The sequence below is a fragment of the Theropithecus gelada genome, chromosome 16, assembly GCF_003255815.1.
Source record: "Theropithecus gelada isolate Dixy chromosome 16, Tgel_1.0, whole genome shotgun sequence".
NCBI classification, from domain to species: domain Eukaryota; kingdom Metazoa; phylum Chordata; class Mammalia; order Primates; family Cercopithecidae; genus Theropithecus; species Theropithecus gelada.
This window is the reverse complement of record NC_037684.1, coordinates 75,605,863-75,623,819: the sequence shown is the minus strand read 5'-3', so window position 1 is coordinate 75,623,819 and position 17,957 is coordinate 75,605,863. Positions and strand designations below refer to the sequence as shown.

Sequence of the window (17,957 nt, the reverse complement as noted above, 5' to 3'; positions counted from 1 at the left end):
AAAAAAAAAAAAAAAAAAAAAAAAAAGAAATGCTTTTTTTTGCTAAATTGAGCAGAGTTGGTCTCTGTTGCTTACAGCCAAGCACCTTGGTTGATGCCATTTATAAGCAATACTATTGTTCCCAGTTCACAGAGGAGGAAACTGAGGTTCAGAGAGATGTTCAGTCACAGGCCAGGCCTCAGTTATAAGGCCATGTCACTAAAGAGTAACAGAGCCGGGATTTGATCAGAGCTGCCCTCTTAACCAGTAGTTAAAGCACACAAGTGCATCTCCGCCCCTTAGACCTGCCTCATGCCGTACAGTGGTTTAACAGGTAATACCCACCCCCTTGATGGAAATGGCTGGGGCGGGGGACTGAGAGCTGCACTGATGGTGCTGTCCTGGGCAGGGCTTGGGATGTTGCCAGTGCGCAGGAGCCCTGAGAGCAGGATCAGTCCCTTCCAAGAGGGCTATGAGGGAGGGGGAAGCCTCCTGGGCTGCCACTGTGCCTGGCATCAGCCCTTCCCGAGGGAGGCTCCTCCTTGAGGGCAGGGGAACTTCCTTCTGGAGGAGAGCAGGCTCCTTGACTGGGCAGAGCGGTGGTCTGGGCATTGCTGAAGCGGCCAGTGGAGACAGGGATTCCAGCCTTGAGATTCACCCACTGTCTCCCACGGGAATCCTAAGTATGAAAACGATGCTTCTGACTGACCGTCTGGCAGCCTCTGGTGAGGAGCTGTCCCTACCCACTCACCTCTGCAAATAGCAGAATGGCATATGGTGGCAGAAGGAAGGGTCCAGAAGGCAGTTCTTCCGCAGAATGACCCATGTGATGGGCTGCTCCGTGACGCGTTGGAGTGGGGATCATTTCCTTGCAGTGGAGGAGTGGGTCAGAGGCCGGGCTTGTCACATGGGAGTCCCTCCTGGGGATGGGCCACTGCCGGATCCCTCTGTAAACAGCATTTGCATCAGATTCACTGCTCCAGAAAGTGGGGATCAGGGTCCCTGAAGCCAAGGAGCAGGCATAGAAGAGGCCAGAGGTGACTGGCAGCATGTTTGACAGAATGCATAAATCTTGTTAAATGGGAGAGAAGCCAAACACGCTGGCTGAGTATGGCAATTTAGACCTTCCTAGGTCATTCCCTGTGGGGGCTGCAGGCCTCAGTGTGGTTCTGACCTGCAGCAGCTGCAGCAGCATCTAGGAACTTGTTAGACTTACCGGTTTTCAGGTTGCTACTTAATCGGAAATTCTGCAGGTGGGGGCCAGCACTCTATTTTAATATGCCAAGGGGATTCTGACACATGCTCAAGTTTGAAAGCCACCAGCATAATGCAATATGAAGATGCAATCCCGTCTCACAGCTGAGGAAACAGAAGGTCTGAGCCAGTTTTACTCCAAGTTACGCAATTAATAGGAAAGACTTAACAAAATTAGGTGCAGCTGTGAATAACAGAAATCGAACTCCAGAGACCATGAACTAAACAAAAACAAAACAACTTTTAAAAAAATTGTTTATTTTTCCTTCATGGTCCAAGATAACTGCTGAAGCTCCAGCCATTGTGTCCACATTCTAGGCAGTAAAAAGGAGGGAAAGGGCTGGGTGCAGCAGCTCACGCCTGTAATCCCAACACTTTGGGAGGATGAGGCAGGAGGTCAGGAGTTCGAGATCAGCCTGGCCAACATGGTGAAACCCCATCTCTACAAAAAATACCAAACTAGCTGGGCGTAGTGGCATGCACCTGTAATCCCAGCTACTCAGGGGGCTGAGGCAGGAGAATCGCTGGAACCCAGGAGACATAGGTTGCAGTGAGCTGAGATCGTACCACTGAGCTCCAGACTGGTCGACAGAGTGAGACTCTGTCTCAAAACAAAAACAGAAACAAACAAACAAAACAAGTAAAAGGAGGAAGGTCCCACGCTGTCCCTGTAGGGGACACTTCCTAAAATTGTATATATGGCTTCATCTTACATCTCATTGGCCGCAATTTAGTCAATTGCTTCACCTAGCGGAAAGAGAGGCTGGGAGAAGGAAGTCTCATCCTAAGTGACCATGCACGCAGGTAAAACTTTGGGTTCTGCTGCTCTAGAAGAGCCTCGATATTGGAGGACAACTAGGCAGCCTCTGCTACAAGGGTGTATCTGAGAATCAACCCAGGGCTTCTAATTTCACCATCTGAAGTTATGTTTTTGTTTAAGTGTTGTCTTTATCTTCCTCTTTTAGAAGTCCCACCAAAAGCAAGCCTTCTTGGAAGACTTCTCCTTCTCCTTTGCTGCTATTTGCTATTGAATATAGAACTTTAAAAATTAAATTAAATACCTACTGTAAGAGAAGCTTGTTCAGAGTCTGGCACATGGAAGGCACTCAGAATGTGGTTGCTGCTACGTATTTAACACTGTCCTTCCTAGCGAGGCCCAGCTGGCCCCTGGAAAGTTTTACCTCTTAGACTCTCAATCCCACTGCCACCCCCTGCCTGCGTGCACAGACTTGTACACAAATCCTGGTCGTTTCATTGGACTTTAAGAATAATCAGTGCTGGCCGGGCACAGTGGCTCACTCCTATAATCTCAGCACTCTGGAAGGCTGAGGTGGGTGGATCACTTGAGGTCAGGAGTTCGAGACCAGCCTGGGCAACATGGTGAAACCCTGTCTCCACCAAAAAACAAACAAAAAAAATTAGCCAAGTGTGGTAGCACATGCCTGTAGTCCCTAACTACTTAGGAGGCTGAGGCAAAAGAATAGCTTGAACCCGGGAGGCAGAGGTTGCAGTGAGCCAAATTTGAGCCACTGTACTCCAGCCTGGTTAACAGAGCAGGACTCTGTCTCCAAAAAAAAAAAAAAAGGAAGAAAAGAAAAGAAAAAAGAAAAAAAAATCAGTGCTGTTTGATTGGGTCTGGAGAATGCAAGCCACAGCTCAGGAAAGCAACTACATTGGGAGAGAAGTCATCTCCTCGTTTCTTGTACAAGCCTGGAAGTCGGCCTTGAGAACAAAGCTGGGCTCAGGCTGCTGTGATGGGATGTCGATCCTAGTGTTTGTCATTTGAGCTTTTCCTTTGTAGGTGCAGCCTTCCTGGGTTCCAGGGACTTGGTGCCCTTACTTACGGACCATTGCGTGCCGCCCCCGCCTTGTTGCCAGTGTTCAGGTTTGCGGTTGCCCCTGTGTTGCCTAACTGGGTCAGGCTGGATGGAGCCGGGAGGGCTGTTTGAGTTGGCCGCTTTTCCCTGTCGAGTGTCACACACGGATGCAGCCTCCGAAATCCAATTTAACGTAAATCTTGCCGTTTGGACCAAGGCAAGTGGGCCTTATTCAAATCCGAACAGTGTTTTGTTGAGCTGGGAAACAGACAACAGCTGAGGCTGTGTTGTTCAGTTGCAACTGCCCTAATTACAGATAAACACTAATTTCACAGGATTTTTTAGAGTGAAGCAAATCTTTTGAAAGAAGTGTCCTCATTTAAAAACTACAGCTCGAGAGGGCTATAAGGGTTCATTTTATTTACTGATAATGTGGACTGCGTCAATTCCTGAATCTCATTTGTTCGACCTCCCAGGGCTATTGTGAGAAGCAAAATGAATTTCAAATGAGGTAACGTTTGCGGAGGTCCCTAATGAAGAGCAAAGCAATCCAACAGCTACAGTAATATTGTGCCTTCAACGCCCTGCACCTTGCAGCTGCGTCCCATTGACAATGACCTCCGAGCTGTGAGCTCCGGGGCCTCTCCCCTCACTCCACGGGCCACTCCCCATGGGTACCTCACCTCCATCTTCCTCTTTCCTTGAATTTGGCTTCTCAATATTTCCTCCGTGGCTCAAATGTCACCTTGTCGAGGAAAAGGTGTCCAATCAGTACTTGCCGTGGTGCCCTGCCCTGTGTCCTTCTGAGTTCTTAGTCCCATGAGATAATCTGATGCATTGGTTGGCTTGTTTTTCTCTCTCTTCTCCATAGGAGCACCAGCTCCATGAGGGCAGAGACCTTGTCTGCCTTGTTCACACCTGCCTCTCCTGTGTCCAGAACAGTGTCTTGTACCTAGTAGAGATGGAGATATGTTGATTGGGAGTTTGGCTTGGGGAGCAAAGGAGAAAGTGAACTGTTAAGAAATTAGGGCGTTTAGCATTATCTAAGAACCTGAAGCAGTACCTGGAGTCCCTGGGGTCCCTGAGTACCTGGAGCAGGTGTGTGGAGTGGTACCCAGAGTCCCTGGAATCTCTAAGTACCTGGAGCAGGTGCGTGGAGAGGTACCTGGAGTCCCAGAATCCCTAAGTACCTGGAGTAGGTGTGTGGAGCAGTACCCAGACTCCCTGGAATTCCTAACTACCTGGAACAGGTGTGTGGAGTGGTACCTGGAGCAGGTGTGTGGCATGGTACCTGGAGTCCCTGGAATCCCTAAGGACCTGGAGCAGGTGTGTGGCGTGGTACCAGGAGTCCCTGGAATCTCTAAGCACCTGGGGCAGGTGTGTGGAGTGGTACCTGGGGCAGGTGTGTGGAGTGGTACCTGGAGCAGGTGTGTGGCATGGTACCTGGAGTCTCTGGAATCTCTGTGTACCTGGAGCAGGTGTGTGGAGTGGTACCTGGAGTCCCAGGATCCCTAAGTACCTGGAGCAGGTGTTATGTGAGAGATTTTGATACCCAAGAAGCTTACAGATTAATATAGTAATTTGCAGTATTCAAATAAGTGCCACTAATGTGTGAGGTGGCAGGTGTTAGGAGCAGAAGGTTGTAAATATAGTCGGAGCTGCAGGAGACACACAGTTGTGGACACTGGAGCTATTCTCCTTAGAGAAGGGCATGGAGTTGCACCTCGGTCAGCAGTCTCCTCTGTCACCTCTGGCATTTTGCACCTGCCCTTCCACGGCTGCTACCTGTCGCTGTTGGCTCTGGGCCTTCCCTTTGAGCAGCCATTTCACAGTGGAGGCCCTGGTGCTGCCTCCACTCGGTCACACACTGCATGGCCACAGCTGGTCAGGGTCCAGGCTGGACACAGCACCAGGTGCTCTGCGAGGTCCGTCCTGCAAGACCAGAGCCTGCAAGACCATCAATGGGCCAGAGGAGGCCATGCAGAGCTGGCACTGGTACTGTGCTTTCATTTTAGTTTAAGATACTCTTTGACTTTTGTGTGTGTGTGTGTGATGGAGTTTCACTCTTGTTGCCCAGGCTGGAGTGCAATGACACAATCTCAGCTCACCACAATCTCTGCCTTCCGGGTTCAAGTGATTCTCCTGCCTTAGCCTCCCAAGTAGCTGGGATTACAGGCATGCACCACCATGCCCAGCTAATTTTGTATTTTTAATAGAGATGGGGTTTCTCTATGTTGGTCAGGCTGGTCTCGAACTCCCGACCTCAGGTTATCTGCCCAGCTCAGCCTCCCAAAGTGCTGGGATTACAGGTGTGAGCCACTGCGCCCAGCTACTCGACATTTTTTAAAAGAATGTTCTCTATCTCATTCTCATCTATATATCCCTTATGAGAGAAGCCAGGAAACCAGTTCTGAGGATGTCAGTCTGGCTAGTAAAACCCTGAGGATTCCGTCTTCAAGGGTACCTTGACTGTTGTGTTCAAAGAAAGCTTTGAACAACAAATGTAAAAACTCTGCCAAGCCAAGTCCACTGAGTAGCTCATTAAAATGTATTTAGGTTGAGGCTTATTTTTTAAGCTTACAGAAAAAAAAAAAAAAAATTGGATTTAGATACTGAGGAAGGCTTCTTGCACAGAGAGGGACGTCCGTTGTCTCAGTTCTATGATCTCGATGCTCAGACAGGCCGCTCACCCCAGCAGGGCAGCGTTGTTCTCATGTCCCAGGGGGCCGCTGCAGAAGGATTATCGACTCTCTCCCTCCTGTCATCACCTCAGGCCTTCCCCGCCAGCACCTCCATTCCTGAGGCTCATGTGGGAGAGACAGTGTGGAGAGAAACAGAGAAGAGAACAGGACTTCTTAAACAGCACCAGCAAGAATAGTCTTACAATGAAGTGTGCACCACGGGAGCGCTGCACTGGCTGGCATGGAGAAGCGCCATACCAGCTGGCGTGGAGGAGCGCCGTACCAGCTGGCACGGAGAAGCGTGGCGATTTCAAGCTGACCCCTGGCTGCAGCAGCCTGGGTCCAGGCGGCGTTCGCCCCTTTGGCGACAGCGGCAGAGCTCCCTTGTGGGCCCCCAAGGACGCCTGGATGGGCACCCACCCTAAATATTTAGAAACGATGGAATTAGGCCAGGTGGGGTGGCTCATGCCTGTAATCCCAGCACTTTGGGAGGCCGAGGCAGGTGGATCACGAGGTCAGGAGTTCGAAACCAGCCTGACCAACATGGTAAAACCTCGTCCCTACTAAAAATACAAAAATTAGCTGGGCGTGGTGGCAGGTGCCTGTAATCCCAGCTACTCAGGCGGCTGAGGCAGGAGACTCGCTTGAACCCAGGATGCAGATGTTGCAGTGAGCCAAGATCACACCACTGCACTCCAGCCTGGGGGACAAGAGCGAGACTCTGTCTCAAAAAAAAAAAAAAAAAAAAAGAGAGAGAGAGAAATGATGGAATTAGACATAGAAGATGCCAACCATGTTTATATAGCATTCTTGATTTACCTGGACCTCATAGAAAGCAAAACTGACATGAAGTAAACTGTGTCAGATTACCAGAACTCCAGCTCATCTGCCTTGTTGGTATGAGAAGAGGAAGGGTTACAGACTGTGGCGCCCACCCCTATCACTGCTTCCCTCAGCCATAACAGGATAAGGGAGATCTTGAAGGTATCTTGAAAATTGCAAGGTGATCCAGATTTGTAAAAGATGTCTTTTACTTTGGCCATAGTGGAGTCTGATTCTACAATAGTCTTTTATAAACTTACTGATGGACTTATGCTGCCAGACCCTCAGAATATTTCTCTTAGAAGATGACATCTATGTTTCCTGATGCTTGTTTTATTCATACAAGATTGGATTTGAGACTCATCAGACTGCTTCATCTTTTATCTCAGAGATAGTCAGGGTTGACTTAGTGAGGGCTGACTTCCCTATTCCATAAGGTTTTCATTCTGAAGAATAAAACTTCCCCAGGGCTGGGGGCGATGGCTTACGCCTGTAATCCAAGCACTTTGGGAGGCTGAGGCAGGCGGATCACCAGGTCAGGAGTTCGAGACCAGCCTGACCAACACGGTAAAACCCCGTCTCTATTAAAAATACCAAAAAATTAGCTGGGCGTGGTGGCGCACACCTGTAATCCCAGCTACTCAGGAGGCTGAGGCAGGAGAATCGCTTGAACCCGAGAGGTGGAGGGTGCAGTGAGCCAAGATCATACCACTGCACTCCAGCCTGGGTGACAGAGTGAGATGCCAGAAAAAAACCAAAAAAAAAACAAGAAAACCTCCCCAGGTAGAAGATTTTTTCTTTCTTAAAAAATATAGGGTGGTTTCTTTAAAAACTTTCTTATCTAGAGACAGTTTAATTACAGTTGTACACAGGTTTACGCCTAGGATGTGTTCAGACAGGTGGAACCTGTGTGCTGCTTTTGTCATCCCACACTCATAGTTGCTTCTGTTTATTGCTCCCACTGCTAGCTCATTGTTGAAACTGCTATCTCTTTCTCTTACTCAACTCTCCCAGTGCCTTTTGGCCACTGCAGCTATCTTGGAATGGCATTTTATACATACCTTGTCATCTACTTCTGTCTGCTTTTTCCTCTCCAGTAGAAAGTAAAAGATTGCTTTCAATTGGTCTTGCTGTTGCAATGACTGTTATTTCTCTTTTTTGGTTAACTTTAAATCAAAATTCAAAATATGTTCATCCAGAGTATAAACTTACATGTCTTGAGTAGCAGGAACAGGAGACATGCTACCCACAAGAGTTCTGGACCTTCCTTTTCATTCTTATCACCCCCATCCTTATTATATCATAGCTTGAATATCACAAGAGAGAGAGTGTGGGATAGTATCAGTTTTTAAAATGTCTTCATTAATTAGACCCAGTTATTCCACTTTTGTTAATGTCTCTCAAATTGTACAAAGTATGAAAAATTATATGCACAAAGATGTTGTGAGTGACATTACCTTTAGTAGCCCAAATTATAAACCACTTAAAAGTTTGGGGTAAAGATTGGCAAACTTTTTTATGTAAAGGGCCAGAAAGTAAACATTTTAGATGTTTTCTTTTTTCTTTTTGGAGACAGAGTCTCGCTCTGTTGCCCAGGCAACAGAGTGCAGTGGCGCAACCTTGGTTCACTGCAACCTCCACCTCCTGGGTTCAAGCGATACTCCTGCCTCAGCCTCCCTAGTAGCTGGGACTACAGGTGCCTGCCACCACACCAGGCTAATTTGTATTTGTAGAGACAGGGTTTCACCATATTGGCCAGGCTGGTCTCAAACTTCTGACCTTGAGATCCACCTGCCTCAGCCTCTCAAAGTGCTGGGATTACAGGCATGAGCCACCTCGCCCAGCTATTTTAGGTTTGGAAACCTACTGTCGCTGTCATAACTTGTCAACACTGCTGTGTGAAGCATAAAAGTAGCCATACACAATACGTAAACAACACGGGCACAACTTTGTTCCAGTAAAACTTCATTTACAAATGTGGTGCCATAGTTTGCCATCCCTGGGTCTAGGAAATAGTTGATAAACAGATATATACAAATGATACATAATGTACTTATTAAAAATTAGGGCCGGCACGGTGGCTCACGCCTGTAATCCCAGCACTTTGGGAGGCCGAGGTGGGCGGATCACAAGGTCAAGAGATTGAGACCATCTGGCCAACATGGAGAAACCCCGTCTCTACTAAAAATACAAAAATTAGCCGAGCGTGGTGGCGGGCACCTGCAGTCCCAGCTACTCGGGAGACTGAGGCAGGAGAATCACTTGAACCTGGGAGGCGGAGGTTGCAGTGAGCAGAGATCACGTCACTGCACTCCAGCCTGGTGACAGAACAAGACTCTGTCTCAGAAAAAAAAAAAATAATAAAATTAGTAATGAATATTATTAAAAACATGAACGTATACATTAAGTAAAAATTGCAAGATGCAAAAGTGTATGAGTGGGTGTAATCATGGCTGAAATAATACATCAAACATTTGATAACAAGATGACAAAGTAAATCAAATTACTAACTGTGATTATAGTGGGATGGTAGGCAGTAAATGGATGACTTTGCCTTTTCTCAATGTTTGTTTTTATTTGTATTACTTTTATAATAAAAATGTTTTAAAATTAAAAAGAAAGAATGAAGTAAGGGTGTCTAAGGTGTGGGAGCACTCTGCTCCAAAAAGGGGAGTTTTGCTGACCTGCCATTTTGCCCCGACTTTCTTCCTTCACCCTTCATCACCCTCTGGAGGCCTGGGATGCTCCAGCAGTCACACCTATCCCCTCTCCATGGGTCTGTCTCTCAGTAAGAGGAGAAGTGGTGTCAGGATTCACAGCCCGGCTTTGGCGGCCTTTTATCCCTGGCAGCACCACCATTTACATAGCTGTGTGCATGGTTCAATCACGCTGTGCCTTTCTTCCGTCTTCTATAAATTATGAAGTTATCATTGAGGCTGGAAATGAACAATGAGGACTGAACAGTGAATTCATGTCTGGCTGTGGGAATGTGCCAGGCAGAAGGCATCACTCAGTACTGTTGGCTGTTGTGTGACTATCATCATTGCTGCCACCACCATCACCATCATGACCATCACTATCACCACTATCATCACCATCACCACCATCACCATCATCACCATCATCACCATCACCATCATGACCATCACCATCTCCACTATCACCACTGTCACCATCACCACCATCACCATCACCACCATCACCATCACCACCATCACCACCATCATCACCATCACCATCACCACCATCACCATCATCACCATCACCACCATCACCATCATCACTATCATCACCATCACCACCATCACCATCATCACCATCACCACCATCACCATCACCACCATCACCATCATCACCATCACCACCATCACCATCACCACCATCACCACCACCACCATCACCACCATCACCACCATCACCATCACCACCATCATCACCATCATCATCACCACCATCACCACCATCACCATCACCACCGTAATCACCATCACCATCATCACCATCACCAGCATCACCATCACTACCATCACCATCACTACCGTCACCACCATCAACATCATCACTATCACCATCCCCATCACCACCATCACCATCACTGTCATCACCATCACCACATCACCACCATCACCATCATCATTATCACCATCACCACTATCACCATCACCATCACCATTACCATCATCACCATCATTACCATGATCATCATCACCATTGCTAACACTTACTGAGCATTTACTGTTTTCCAGGCACAGTGCTAAACATCTTTCATGGATTAATTCAGTTAATCTTCATGGTGGTAGCCCTCTGGGGTAAATGTGGTTATTATCATCCCAAGTTTACTCACAAGGAAATGGAGGTTATATATGTCCCCAGGTCACACAGCTAATAAGTGATGCAGCTGAGACTTGAACCCAGTTTGTCTGGCTTCAGGATCTGTGGGCATTTGGTCGGACCTCACAATGAGAAGGACCTAGAGGATTAGGAAAAACACTCCTGGACCCGGTTTTCAGAGTGGTCTTTTTGTTGCCCTGTACTTGGTCCCGTACATCACAGTTTATGAGAAGTCTGTGCAGGGAGGCAGGGCCTGTGCCATTTCCTGTCCGCTTGTTGTGAACCAGAGGGAAGGACTTAGGTAAATGGAAGGGAGTGGACTTTTCAGTTGAGTCCCATTCTGTTGCAGCCGAATGTGCACAGCTTCTGTCTCCCTGTCAAAGGGCAGTTTGCTTAAGCCTCAGAAACAGCGTGGAAAAGCAGAACCCACAGCTGGGCCACAAAAGGTCAGCCATGGATATTCACCCCTTGGTAATCCTCCAGACTCAGACTGTGAAATCCAGTTTTCTCAATTTTTGTACAGCCAGAACACAGAATGACATATTGCACCCTTCACCGTTAAAAGATGCCGCGTGCACGAGCACACACATACACACACACACACACCCCTTTATGAAAAAGGCCACAATAACAACATTAAAGAGCCTTTTTAAAAAACCTTTTAAAATTTAAAAATTTTTTTTTAGAGACAGCCTCGCCCTGTCGCCCAGGCTGAAGTACAGTGGTGTGATCACAGCTCACTGCAGCCTCCAACTCCTAGGCTCAAGTGATCCTCCTGCCTCAGCCTCCCTAAAGAGCTTTTAAAAATAAAGACAGTTTAGGCATGATGGCTCATGCCTGTCCACTCAGAACTTTGGGAGGCCAGGGCAGGAAGATCATTTGAGAACAGTTCAAAACCAACCAGAGCAACATAGCAAGATCCTGTCTCTACAAAATTTTTAAAAAATTAAAACTTAGCCAGGCATAGTGGTGCATGCCTGTAGTCCTAGCTACTTGGGAGGCTGAGGCAGAGGATCACTTGAGCCCAGGAATTGGAGGCTGCGGCGAGCCATGATCATGCCACTGTACTCCAGCCTGGGTGACAGAGTTAGGCCCTGTCTTAAATAAATAAAGACAGTCTGGTCCGAGTGCAGTAGCATTTACAACTAATTGATCACAAGCAGTTACAGATCTCTTTGTTCCTTCTCCACTTCCACTGCTTCACTCGACTTGCCTAAAAATAAAAAAAATAAATAAATAAACAGCACTTATAATTCTGCCACTGAATAACTATTTTTGAATTTGAACATTTATTACTCTCTTATTTACTGTCCTCTTTAAAGCCTTGGAGAAACACAGCCATAGGGTCTTTTAGCCAGAAACCTAACCTAGCTTCTTCCTTTGACTAATGAAGAGACTGACATTCAAAGGGTTATGTGATAGGATTTTACATGGAGTAAGCAGAGGTGATGCCCCTAGCAGGGTTTCCCTGAGGAGCCTCTACCTGGTCCTGAAACTCACCAGACACGGTCCAGTCTCATGGAGAATTTTCACAGGCAAACCATTCACAAGGCAAACCATTCACAGGCAAACCATTCCTTATCCAGATGAAATTTTGGTCATTTATTAAAGACTGTTCTATTGAACAGAAATTAAACTTTGACCAGTGAATTAAGTTCATTAGGAAAATCACGAACAAGTTAATCACTAAAAATAGATGGAAATTTCCTTAACGTCTACTTTTTATCAAAAACCAATAGCAAATATAAAATGTAATAGTAAAGCATTCACCATATTCCCACTGAGTCCAGAACAAGACAAGAGCTATGAAGCTATCACTCATTTTTATTCAGGAAGTCCTACCAATCAAATAGAACAAAGAAAAGAAGTAAGTGTTATTAAGATTAAAAAGCAAGAGACAAGCCCATCAATTAATTGTTGGTGATGTGATTGACTGATCTAGAAAATTCAAAAGAATCAATTAAAAATGCATCAGAAAATCAGACTTCAGAAAAATTTTTAGAAATACTTACTGAAAATAGGCCGGGCATGGTGACTCACGCCTGTAATCCCAGTACTTCGGGAGGCCGAGGAGGGCGGATCATGAGGTCAGGAGATCGAGACCATCCTGGCCAACCCGGTGAAACCCCATCTCTACTAAAAAATACAAAAAAAAAAAAAAAAAAATTAGCCAGACGTGGTGGCGGGCGCCTGTAGTCCCAGCTACTCAGGAGGCTGAGGCAGGAGAATGGCGTGAACCCGGGAGGTGGAGCTTGCAGTGAGGTGAGATCGTGCCACTGCACTCCAGCCTGGGTGACAGAGCGAGACTCCGTCTCAAACAAAACAAAACAAAACAAAACAAAACAAAACAAAAAAAAAAAAGAAAAGAAAAGAAAAGAAAAGAAAAAAGAAATACTTACTGAAAATAACCAATTTTAAAAGGCTATAGAGCCAGTTGTGGTGACACGTGCCTGTAATCCCAGCTACTTGAGAGGCTAGGGTGGGAGGGTAACTGGAGCTCAGGAGTTCGAGGCTACCATGAACTATGATTGCACCACTGCTCTCCAGCCTGGGTCACAGAGTGAGACTCCAACTCCTAAAAAAAAAAAAAAAAAGTGTACAGAGAAAAAGTGGTAAAGTAATGAAGTGTCCCTCATAGACACCTGGACACTCTCTGGTTCTTATTGGCTAATGTGTCTGTCTTGAGTGCTGAGCTGCTCGCCTTTCTCAGCCTGGCAGGACCCGCAGAAGCACAGGAAGCATCTGCTGAAGAATGAGCAAGTGAGTGACACCCGGCTTTGGCACCTGTGCTTTCTGGCGTCTGGATGTCTGTTGTGTTGTCCCTCAGCAGCTTCCCAGCCTCTCTCCCTTCCTCCTGCACCACCTCCCTCCAAATAAGGAACGCTGCCAGAGCCTCCTCATCCCTTGGAAAGTGGACAGAGAAGCAATGCTGAGCCCAGCTGGACCCACTCAGGACCACAATAACCGCAGAGGGGTGCTGGCGCTGTCCTTCCCACCGAGGCAAATCTAAATGACCTGAGGTGAAGTTCGTGTTGTCAAAAGGAAGCACAAGGCTATCAGCAACCACCCCAGGGACACCCTCAGCCCCAGATGGCCTCTTCCACTGTGGGGGAGCAACACAGAGGAACGTGCCTCAGGACCTGTGCTCAGAAGCCGACCTCTGTGTGACAGTGAAGAACAGGAGGGAATGAGACGGGTCTTCTGTTACCTGTTCCTGCTGCCCTTAAGATTCCCTTTCGGGAAACCCTGTACAGAATTAGGGAAAACCCACCTTGGGGAGGAATGATTTCTAAGACACCTGCTGCAACCATTATTGCTGGCAACAAACCACCACAAAACTGAACTGTGTCAAATGACGCTTTTATGATGTTCATGGGCTCTGTGGGTCTGGCAGGGAGACAGCACAAGGGATTGGTCTGTCAGCCCCACCATGGCTGGGGCCCCAGCTGGGGAGCCTCGGCAGCCAGGGGTGACTTGCTGTGGCCTGGACTCACACATGTGGCGCCTGGGACCTCAGCTGGGTGGTTGGCTGGAACCCACAACTGGGGCCTTTCTGCATGGTTTCCTGTGACAGTTAGTCTGGGCCTCCTCACAGGATGGCTGCCGGGTTCCAAGAAAGCCCGATGGAAGAAGCTGTATCACTTTTTTTTTTTTTTGATTGTGGTTGAAAAAACACATAGCGATTGGGTGCGGTGGCCCATGCTTGTAATCCCAGCACTTTGGGAGGCCAAGAGGGGCAAATCACCTGAGGTCAGGAGTTCAAGACCATCCTGGCCAACAGGGGGAAACCCCGTCTCTACTAAAAATACAAAAATTAGCCTGGCGTGGTGGCGGGCGCCTGTAGTCCCAGCTACTCAGGAGGCTGAGGCAGGAGAATCGTTTGAACTCGGGAGGCAGAGGTTGCAGTGAGCCGAGATCACACCACTGCACTCCAGCCTGGGTGACAAAGAGTGAGGCTCTGTCTCAAAACAAACAAACACACACACACACACACACACACACACACTACATAGCATAAATTTCTCCTATTCCATAGATTGCCACTGGGCATATATGCATTCATCAGTGGCTGCAGCTGAACTGGGATAGGTGAGATGGATGACCCCAAGCATAGCATCCCTACCTATCAGGATGGTCATTCTCATCACGGGCCACTGTCATCCCGAGGAGGTGGAGGTGAGAGCCTGGCTGCATCTATAGGACAAGCCTTCCTGTCTGCCTGCTGCTCCGTGCCTCCCTGCAGGGGACATTCTGCGGGGCATTATGTCAGACACGAAGATCCACACGTGTGTGCCCACTCCATAGATCCAGCTCCATGCCTCTTCCCCAGAGTTCCTTGTCTGTGGCCTTCCAGGGTTACTCCCTCAGTTGGGTTCATAAAGAAGTTCGGCAGGAAAAATACTAGACGGCCAGTCACTCCCTCAAGTAGGTTTACCAGATAAAACCTGGGACGGCCGGGCGTGGTGGCTCAAGCCTGTAATCCCAGCACTTTGGGAGGCCGAGACGGGCGGATCATGAGGTCAGGAGATTGAGACCATCCTGGCTAACACGGTGAAACCCCGTCTCCACTAAAAAATACAAAAAACTAGCCGGGCGAGGTGGCAGGCGCCTGTAGTCCCAGCTACTCGGGAGGCTGAGGCAGGAGAATTGGTGTAAACCCGGGAGGCGGAGCTTGCAGTGAGCTGAGATCCGGCCACTGCACTCCAGCCCGGCAACAGAGCGAGACTCCGTCTCAAAAAAAAAAAAAAAACCTGGGACACTGGTAAAATATGAATTTCAGATAAGCAATAATTTTTTTTTAAGTATAAGTGTGTCTCATACCACTATTTGGGACATATTTATACTAAAAAAAATCATTTGTTTATTGAAAAATTTAACTGAGTGTCCTATAATTTTATTTGCTAAATCTGGGGCCCCCACACTCAAAGCTCCTATCAGCCAGGCAAGCCAGAAGCCACTGCTCCGGAATCCATGGCCATCCACATCTCAGGACACGCCCTCCACAGTGAGATGATAGCCAGGCTTTGTGCTCCCAGCTGTACCCACCAGAAGGACTTCCCTTGACCACTGTCCTTCCAGGCCACTGCTGAATGGAGCAGTAGTGAGTAGCAGCCCATTTTCAGCCAGCACCAACAGAGTACACAGCTGTGAACTAGCCCGGGGAGGTTTTCTTTGTCAGTTGACTATAAAGAGCTCCCCGTCCCTACCATGAGGCCATAGATGTGTGTGAGGGGAGAGGTATTGGTGCAACAGAGCTGGATGACATCAAATTCTAGGTCACCTATTTATGAATTTACTGAAGCTCTCTGAGTTGCTTAGACATTGGTCTGTCTGCCCACCATGAGGCAGTCCCCAACCCAAATGTGCAATTTCCCAAATGTTTGATTAACTGTTCTACCCTCACCTGAACTTAATACCCAGCTCATGAAGGTCATCTTTGGCCACAGAGTCACTTAATGCGCCATGGCCAGGTGCTTAGTCTCTACCAGGGCCCAGTGAAACATCAGAAGTAGTGATCTGCTAGACATGCTGGTCCTCCTGTCTTGGGGCTCTGTCGCAACTCTCCTATCTGCACTTTCCAGATACCCACACAGCATCCTTGTCTGCCACACTCTCTCTAAAACTCTCAGATCAGGGTTCTATGACCTGAGTGGTAACACTTGCTTCCATCGCAGTCTAGTTTTGCTGTAGGCTGTGTTCTTGCTCTGGGCTCCACTTGAAACTCGTAGGTTTTCTGTTAACCCCTAAATGAATTACCACAGTATTCCCAAGTGCACGGGAATAGATGCTGCCTCCAAAAGTTAGCGTCCTGCCAAGCTTCTTTCTGAGTGGTCAGGGCTACAAAGGGAAACCAGTTCTCCCTTGCCCATAATAAATCTCTCTCTGTGTCTCTCTGTCTCTCTCTTCCTCCCACCCTTGGTTTGACAGCTAGACCTCATTTTCACACTTCAAAACTTAGAGTTTTATCTGGTAACCATTCTTGGAGAATGATTTGGGAATTCCAATGACTTGTTTTTTAATTCCAGAAAATAAAACCCAACTCTGTCCTTGGGTGTAATTCCTAATCTTCCCTTTCTCATGTGTGGTCATGTGTTTGGACTGTAAATTCATCTGGTGGGAACCGTACTTACATTTCTGTTTTATATGATGATGAGGGTGTGACGAGATACCCACCGAGGTCCTTCTCAAGTCTTCAGGGACCTGCTGAGCCTATGATGGGTGACTTGGGTTTTGCTGCTTGCCAACAGGGGCTTCATAATGGTGCCCATCCAGGAAAGTAAACACACATGTAATGAGGAGAGGGCCATACACATGTAAGGAGGAGGGCTATATCCCCTCCCTGTGCCTTCCTGAGGTAAATACTGCTTTGGCTACCAGTTGTTGTTTAGACTTTGATGAAGCAACGGTAGAGAAAAGAGTATGAAGGCAAAGATTGGTCTGTTCAATACTCATTCAAAATGTCAGTCATCAGACTGGGTAGCCAGAAGGCAAGATTGTCAAGGGCTGGTGCCTTCCTTCTATGCAGGCGCCTTCCCCACCCACCAGCAGCGTGGAGCCTGCTCCTTGGTTTGCCACCCTTGGTGTTCTCACCCAGCAACAGCGCTGATAGAGAGCATGTTTGTATGCATGGCCGTATGTGTGGGTACATTTAACTTTTAAGATCTAATACAGTTTCCTTTGGCAAGAAGGAAGAAACAATAGGATATCAATAAATATTAATGAAGTGATTATTTATTAATAATAAATAATTCCCCCTTTAAAAAATTCCAGGGATGTCCTGAGATTCCAGGACAGCTCAACAAATATGAATCCTAGAGGAAGTAAAAATGCTTCATTTCAATAAAAATAGTCCCCAAAAGCTACCTGCCATCTCTATGATTCTTGAAATTCTGCCAAATCCTAACCTATTATTGCCCCTTTAAAGGAATTTGCTAGTTTTTTTTTCCTTTGGCTTAGTTTTTAATGCATTGTTTTATTGATAATCACGTTATAAATATTAGCTTACATGGGAAGTCATTCACAGCAAATTGTTAGGAGAAAAAAAGCAGATCATAAAACAAAATGAACTCAAGTTTATCTTCAAAACACACATATACATTTAAAATGTAGGAGGAGATAGGCTAGGCACAGTGACTCATGCCTGTAATCTCAGCACTTTCGGAGGCTGAGGTGGGTGGATTGCTTGAGGCCAGGAGTTCCAGATCAGCCTGGCCAATATCGTGAAACCCCGTCTCCACTAAAAATACAAAAATTTGCCAGGTGTGATGGTGCATGCCTGTAATCCTAGCTACTTGGGAGGCTGAAGCAGGAGAATCACTTGAACCTGGGAGGCAGAGGTTGCAGTGAGCCAAGATTGCGCCACTGCCCTCCAGCCTGGGCAACGGAGTGAGACTCTGCCTCAAAAAAAAAAATTAAAAGTAAATAAATAAATATTAATGGCCAAAATTGAGTCCCATGGCCACCTCTAGACCAGTGACTGGCCAAGGAGAACGTGATGATCATGACTAGTTCCACCCAGTGACATTTCATCTCCCAGGGCTGCAATGGAAGCTGGGTAGGGCATGAGTAGAGA

General features: G+C 47.2%; 1 pseudogene; it reads left to right on the top strand.

Annotated features, from left to right (window-relative positions):
• The first annotated feature begins 5,935 nt into the window (after nucleotides 1–5,935).
• LOC112610190 lies at nucleotides 5,936–6,905 on the top strand (annotated as a pseudogene).
• The last annotated feature ends 11,052 nt before the right edge of the window (nucleotides 6,906–17,957 follow it).